This window comes from Asparagus officinalis, chromosome 10 (assembly GCF_001876935.1).
Source record: "Asparagus officinalis chromosome 10, Aspof.V1, whole genome shotgun sequence".
NCBI classification, from domain to species: Eukaryota; Viridiplantae; Streptophyta; class Magnoliopsida; order Asparagales; family Asparagaceae; genus Asparagus; species Asparagus officinalis.
In genome coordinates this window covers 10,263,548-10,271,997 of record NC_033803.1, presented here as the reverse complement: position 1 = coordinate 10,271,997, position 8,450 = coordinate 10,263,548, and the positions used below count along the sequence as shown (strand labels likewise).

The window sequence follows — 8,450 nt, the reverse complement described above, 5'->3', positions numbered from 1 at the left end:
AGGCTTGCAGCAGGACAATTATCAAATCTTTATTGATAGTCAAAGTGCTTTTGATTTGAGCAAGAATTCTACATTCCACTCCAGGACAAAACACATCGATGTGAGATATCATTGGCTTAGAGAAGCTGTTGAGAAAGAGGATCTAAAGTTACAGAAGATTCACACAGATGAAAATCCAGCAGATTTTTTAACGAATATCGTTTTCAGAGAGAAGACCGAGTTGTGTCGGCGATTGGCCGGCATGAACTCCCGTTGAGGAGTTAAATATTGGCATATCCCCTCCTTGGGCTGGAGGGGGAGATTGTTATGGGTCCAGCCCAAGATAAGGCCCACATGAGGAGGTCTACATGAATTAGATTTCTATCTATAAGAAGTCTACATGAATTATGATTCTATATAGAAGAGGATTTGGATGATCTATTTGAAATAGGAATAGGTTTGAAGAATTCTATATAAGAGAGACCTGAGATCAAATTTTTATACATGAATAGTTTTTCGGGTGCTACAGTAACCGCCACGCTACAGTACCCGAGAGGAGAGAGAAAAGGAGAGAAGAAGAGAAAGAAGAAAATTCAGATTCGGATAGCTCGGGTGTCCGATTGCAGTGATTCAAAAGCTGTTGTCTTTAGAACGATGACGCCGTTGAGGGTACGGTGATGGTTTCTCCGCTGGAGTTGGAGATTTTTTGGTGAGACGGGTTTTAGGGTTTTGGTGCCCTAGAGGTAACACTGTATCATTCTCTTGTGATTTAATCCTCAAGTTCAGGTATAACTTGGAGGGATTGTACTCTTGATTTATAGTGGAATATTTCTCTCTGGATTGCCCCGTGGACATAGGCACGATTTGCCGAACCACGTTAAATCTTGGTGTTTGCTTGCTTGTAGTATTTTTCATTGGTGCCGTTATTCGTTTAGTGTTTAATTCTGCAGATTAATCTCCATAAAATCTCCAACACTTCTATTGGAGGACAGCCAACAAATTCCTTTTGGAATTAGTTAAAATACAAAAAGAAAGAAAAAGGATAATTGAAGTGATCAAGGAGGTTAGTTTTCCTTCCTTTACAATTAATGCATGCATTCTAAGAGTATATAATATACGACGAGTATCGGTAAAGAGGCCAGCGTCCCAAATATTACCCTGCAAAAATTTGAGAAAAAAAATATATACACATTAGAGTTGAGCGCACAAGTAATTTGATGAACTGAAAACTTGCAAGATTGTATCTATTTACTTACGCAGTGCTCAGCACATCAGCATGCAAACCGTACTCCTTGGCAAATATAAACGAGGTAACGGATTGAGGTACCGCAGCCTGCACAATTAAAAACAAAAGAAGGTAAAAAAAAAGTTAAGACAAGGATTAGTCAGTGTTATCATTATTTTGTTAAACCAAAGCTTTTGTGTCACCCCAGTTTCATGTCGGCTCATGGGTTGCACATCTAAATCTTCCCATCTCATATCATTAATATATTCAAATCTTAGGTGAACGTTCGATATGCAACATATCAATATCACTGGCGTGATGTACATTCATTCTATCAACTATGATGTGGATATATTAACAATTCAACTTATAGTTATCTTGATACATGTTTTCTCAACAACACATCATTCAAGACAAAGATCAAGGATTATACAATTGCCTTACCTGTATGATTGCAACTCGGAGAACATCGCCACGGAGGCCCACAGCGATAGACCCAACGGCCATCGCAGCAGGGGCAGCAACGAACCTCAGAGCCAAGGCAATGGCCGTCAAACCAGGCCCACAAGCGATTATCTTCTTTTGTTGGGCCATAAACAGCCCTATGTCACATGTTGACATGTTAGACCAAAACTTTAGCAAAAAGATTGTATTAGGGTAGTCAATAGGAAAACTGCATATTATTTAGTGGACGGTTGCCATACATTACAAAGATTGATATTTATAATTGTCAACTAAACAATAGTTTGCGGTAAAAATGTAGTGATCACTTTGCTAATTTTTTATAATCGAAATCGTGTAACAAGGTGTTCGTAATCTTACCCATGCTAAACATAGCCATTCCGGTTCCTGATTTTGCCATGATTAAGATCGAATTATCCATGATAACCGGCATCTGGAAGTGCCACCTGTCAAAATTCAAGCCATGGAATAAATAATCAAACTTCTTGAGTTGAAAAAAAAATTAATTCATTTTTCCTATTCACCAAATTTTTTGTCATGAAACTGTCAACTGATGTCAACTCTCTAATGTATGCCATCAGGTAAAATCTAAAAGTTTATTCAAATAACCTTTGGTCCAGTATTTCGTAGCATGCAGTTGTACATGAAACTGGATGTTTGGTGTCATTTATGGATTACATGAGACAGTTTTAGGAATTTCAAATGTTCGTTTACGCTCGAAAATAGAGAATATTTTGATAGGATTTGTATGCGCTGTTTTCTGTTGATAAGTTATGATGGTCGTATAACAAAAATAGGTGTAATTTGTAAATGACCCTCTTCATCAGTACTTTTAACTCCCCTAATTCATTTATCAACACTTCAACATCCCTGAATTACTATTCTTATAAAGCTAAATTGCAGTGAACACTAAGTTGAGGGGGGTTATCTGCTATTGAAGGCATAGACTTACGTAGGGGTGCATTCGGTCTGGATACTGTTGGGAAACTACCTGGATTCCCCTATTACCATATTTACGAGAAAGCGAATAAATGCGCAATAAGAGGACACGTAAGATTTACGTGGTTCGGCACAAAATTGCCTACGTCCACGGGCTGCTGCAGATCTTATACTGAAAGGGGGAAAATTACAAGCACTCTGAATATTGCTCTGATATTCTCACTGAGTACTCTCTCTCTCTCTCTCTCTCTCTCTCTCTCTCTCTCTCTCTCTCTCTCTCTCTCTGTTTTTCACTCACTGAGTTCTCTCTGGCTCAGTACTCTCTCTTAGCCTCTCTACACATTTTCTCACTGCCTTGGATTGTTTCCTTAGCAGTTGAAGGATGATGAAATAAGGGAAGAGGGGGACCCTATTTATAGGTGCAGAAGCTCCTCCCTTCTTATTTTTTTCTTCCTCCCCTTTTTTACTTTTGCCCTTGCCTTTCTTCTTTCGGCTCCTGCCTTTCTCTTTTGTCAACAAAAATTGCCTCATATTTCTTTGGGCGGTGGCTTTCGGTGTGGATGACTGCCATTAGTCAAAAACAGCTGCTTTTGGCTTAACAATCTCCCACTTGAAGACTGATTTCAATCTGTCTTCACATCTCGATCTATGCAGCAGCTCTTCCCCGGTTTTGATACTATTGCAGGCCAACTGAAGCTGAATACAGCTTCAGTTTATCAATAGTCACCGTCTTTGTCAACATATCCGCTGGATTCTTACTTCCTTGGATCTTCAGTTGAAACCCTTTGACAACTAGTTGGGCTCTGTATCTTCTAGAATCATCCTGTTCCTTTTTCACACGATACACCCACTTGTTTTGATGTGCCTTCTTCCCCATGGATAACTCAGCTAGTTCCCATGTCTGGTTGGAGATCAGAGATTTCTTCTCTTTTTTCATAGCAAGCTCTCACTTGCTCGCATCTCCACTCTGACAAGCTTCGACGTCATAGCTTTCAGGCTCCCCTCTATCTGTCAACAACATGTAGTTCATATATCTCATGTTTGGCATAGGAGGCCGAGAAGATCTTCTCAATATCGGAGTTGGTACTTCGGGCTCCTGCGCACCGTTCTGTCCAATGGGCTCTTCTGGCTGAGGACCTTCTGCATTGGGTTCTTCCGAGACGTTACCTGAGACATCATCTATATCTACAAATGTTGACTCGTTCTCTATGTCACTGGCATCTGTCTTGTGCATATCCTTGTACATCACCTTCTTATTGAATATCACATCTCTGCTCCTGATCACCTTCTTGTTTTCGTTGTCCCAAATGCGGTAGCCGAACTCATCTTCACCATAGCCGATGACAATGCATTTCTTGGACTTTTGATCAAGCTTATTCCTGCCTTGATCACTAATATACACAGCTACACAACCGAAAACTTTGAGATGTGAGAGTTTTATCTCCTTTCTGCACCATACCTCTTCTGGTATTTTGTGCTCCAATGGAACCGATGGACCTCGGTTGATCAAGTAAGCTGACGTGATGACTGCTTCTGCTTAGAACTGCTTTGGTAGACCTGACTGTATTCGAATGCTTCTGGCTCTCTCTGTCAACGTTCGGTTCATCCGCTCAGCCACACCATTGTGCTGAGGCGTGCCAGGCACGGTTCTCTTCATTCTGATCCCGTGCTCATAGCAGAACTTCTTGAATCTGGTGTCTTCATACTCACCACCATTGTCGGTTCTGAGCTTCTTTATTCTCAGACCGGTCTCATTTTCAACCATGGCTTTCCATCTCCTGAAAACCTCAAACACTTCAGACCTATGCTTTAGAAAGTAAACACATACCTTCCGAGAGTGATCATCGATGAAAGTCACGAAGTAGTATTTCCCACCAATGGACGAGCTGGTTGTTGGTCCCCAAACATCCGAGCAAATGAGCTCAAGCCTCTCCTTCTTTGGGGTTCTGCCATTTGTCTGAAAGCTAACCCTCTTCTGCTTTCCAAGTATGCAATCTTCGCACATGTCTATCTCCACTGATTGTAGATCTGGGAATTTTCCCTTTTTGTGCATAATCTTCATCCCTTTCTCACTTATGTGGCCAAGTCTCTGGTGCCACAAATTTGAAGTTTTATTTCTTACTGCAACCTGCTGTCATGTAGAGGGTGCCGCTTTTCTTACCTCGAGCAATCGTCATTGCGTCTTTGAAATCTTCCATTCATCACCATGGAAAGTCGTAGTGTAGCATTCACTAGCCAGCTGGCTTACTGAGATTAAGTTCTTTCTCAGGTCAGGAATGTGCCTGACATTCTTCAGCTCACATACTAACCCGTTCAACTTAATTTTCACTACACCTTTGCCAACAATAGCACACGGTTGATTATTACCAAGATACGCTTTTCCGAGGTTTCCGGAGACATACCTCTCGAAGAATTCTTTCTGCGAAGTAGCATGGAACGATGCTCCAGAGTCTAACACACAAGACTCCTCCTTGCTCTCCAAAGAGCATATTAATGCATCATCTCCTCCTGAAGTGGAAGCAACATTTGCATCTGCCTTTGCCTCCCACTCCTTCTGTGCACTCTTGCACTGATTTTTATAATGCCCAATTTTCCCACACTTCCAACACTCGATAGCTTTCGAGCTGCTGGGATTCCTGGTTTGGACCCCCTGTCCTTTGATCCATTCCCTCTGGTTGAATTTCTACCCCTTGACTCTGTATGCAATACTGAAGGGGTTATAGCTTCACCCGACTCTCTCCGTCGGATCTCCTCACTGAGAACCAGATCACGAACATCATCGAACTTTAACTTGTTGCTTCTCGACGAGCTACTCACAGCTGTGACTGTAGCATTCCAGCTTTCTGGTAGGGAAGACAAAAGTATCAACGCTAGTACTTCTTCATCAAATTCAATCCCAATTGAACTCAACTGGGTTATGACCGTATTGAGTTCATTGAGATGTTGAGCTGCCGAAGCGCCTTCTGTCATCCGTAAATTGAACAACCGTCTCATTAAGTGAACTTTGTTTGAGGCAGAGGGCTTCTCATACATGCTGCAGAGAGCCGCCATAAGACTCGCCGTGGTCTTTTCCTTTACTATGTTGAACATACATGCTGCAGAGAGCCGCCATAAGACTCGCCGTGGTCTTTTCCTTTACTATGTTGAAAGCAACGTTGCGGGATAACGTCAATCGGATAACTCCTAGGGCTTGTCTGTCGAGAAGAGCCCACTCTTCATCCTTCATGCCATCTGGCTTCTTTCCTGAGAGAGGTTGATACAGCTTCTTTTGGTACAGATAATCTCCGATCTGCATCTTCCAAAAACCATAGTCCGCACCATCGAACTTCTCAATTTTCATCTTCCCTTGGTCTGCAGTCATCGCTCCCACTCGAATCTGACTTCCTCTGGATCGTTTCTGATAATTTCTACGAACCACCATGTATTAAAACACCTCTGTCGACAAGTCGGTATCACCGGTAAAATTTCACTATTCACAAAATTTACTATTCATGTGAATAGTAATCTTACAGAAAATTGACAGACGTCACAACCAGAGCCTTGATACCAGTTGTTGGGAAACTACCCGGATTCCCCTATTACCAGATTTACGAGAAAGCGAATAAATACGCAATAAGAGGACACGCAAGATTTACGTGGTTCGGCACAAAATTGCTTACGTCCACGGGCTGCTGCAGATCTTATACTGAAAGGGGGAAATTACAAGCACTCTGAATATTGTTCTGATATTCTCACTGAGTACTCTCTCTCTCTGTTTTTCACTCACTGAGTTCTCTCTGGCTTAGTACTCTCTCTTAGTCTCTCTACACATTTTCTCACTGCCTTGGATTGTTTCCTTAGCAGTAGAAGGATGGTGAAATAAGGGAAGATGGGGACCCTATTTATAGGTGAAGAAGCTCCTCCCTTCTTATTTTTTTTCTTCCTCCCTTTTTTTTACTTTTGCCCTTGCCTTTCTTCTTTCGGCTCCTACCTTTCTCTTTTGTCAACAAAAATTGCCTCATATTTCTTTGGACGGTGGCTTTCGGTGTAGGTGGCTGCCATTAGTCAAAAACAGCTGCTTTTGGCTTAACAGATACGGCTCGGATATGATACTTAACATATCCATATCAGCTTACCCATCTCGGATGTAGATATGGATACAGATATATTTCGGTAAGGAAAATTTATATCCATATCCGTTAAAATCGGATACGATTACGGATATAGATGCAGATATAAGCGGATATGCATGCAGATACAAAACGGTTATGAGAAAACTAGATAGTATTGAGAAAAACATAGTTCATGTGACATAAATAAAGATGTCCTTAATATGTTCATTATAGCTAAAAAGCTAAGATTGGACATCTCGATTATCAAAATTAATCACAAATCCATAATTTAATAATCGAAACTATCGTAAGAGTATGACTAATGTGTATTCGGATTTTTCGGATACGGATACAGATATTTCACTACAAAATCATATGCGTAACCATATTCTATCTATTATAGATTTGAGTAACCATATCCGTATCCTAACGGATACGGTTACGGATATTTCCTCGGATACGGATACGGCACGTGGTGTTCTCCGGTACGGAAGATATATAGATGAGGGGGCTATCCGCAATTCATCCTAAACATAGTTTATGGCACTTTTCGTGTGGTTTACCCTAAAACTTTTCAAGTAATGCCTTAAAATTCTATGAAAGATTTGATTAGAATCATGTATACCTACCTATTAGCAATGAGAGCCCAAGAAACACCAAGCACACTAGCGTAAGTGTTAGGATTAAGCGCGAGCTTAATCCCAACAATCTTCATCAACATCCAAAACGTGGGCCTGGAAGGCCTCAGCTCCTCCTCCTCCTCCTCAACATCTTTCCCCTCCTCCGCCGCCTCCGCCACCACCGCCACGCCCCCTCCTTCTCGAAACACCTCGTGCCGCCACGCTCCTCCCCTCGGCCGCCGCGCTTCCTGACCTCAAAAAAAATAGCAGCAGCGTCAGCAGACAACCCCCTGCCCACCACCGAGCGTCTGCACACCAGCTCCTCCGCCACCTCCCATACACATCGCCTACACGGCGTCCCACACCAGCAAGTTCGTCATCGTCAAAAGCGAATACCCCGTTATGGCCCAGCAATACCTGTCCATGTTACTGTCAGCGGTTCCGTTAGTACGCCTGGAGAACCTGGCGTAGAGAAAGAGAATGACAACTATGAGGATTTTCGAGAGGGAGTCAGCGGCGAGAAAGAGAAAGTTCATGGTGAAGGGGTTGATGGTCAAGGTGAAGTGGAAGGTGAAGAAGGGGAGGGCGAAGAAGGCGACGAGGCGGTTGATGGGCCCGCTTGGCTTCTGCGGGGTGCCAAGATCCGCACCACCGGATGGGCGTAGCGAGGTAAGAGGGCGAAGTAGAGGGGCACCATGGCTTGAACCACCTTGTATATGTCTCCCCATCCTATCATCTTTCTTTTTGTATTCTTTTTTTTTTAATTAGGTTGATGGTGATGATGATGAGGAACGTAGGAGAGAGGCTGTGTATATATAGGAGGAGAGAAGGGGACATGTAGAATTAATGATGAAAAAGGTAATACATGTGGGAATGTGATGGAGAATGAGATCAATTCTTACCGTAATTTTAAATTTTTTGGTGTAGCGGAGGAAATACTAAGATGGTATTAGAATAATTCTGATTTGAAATTTCACGTTTATAACAGATTTGAAGGAAACTTTTTTTTTTTTTTTTGCGTGGGAAATTTAAAGGAAACATATTGTTCTGTCAAATATAACAAGACGTGTATTTTTTTCTGTAAGTCTCCTATCATGTATAAAAATATATATTTAACCACTTGTCATATGAATC

The 8,450-nt window shown here is 41.9% G+C and overlaps 1 pseudogene; it reads right to left on the bottom strand.

Annotated features, from left to right (window-relative positions):
* On the bottom strand, positions 906–8,086 carry LOC109826439 (annotated as a pseudogene).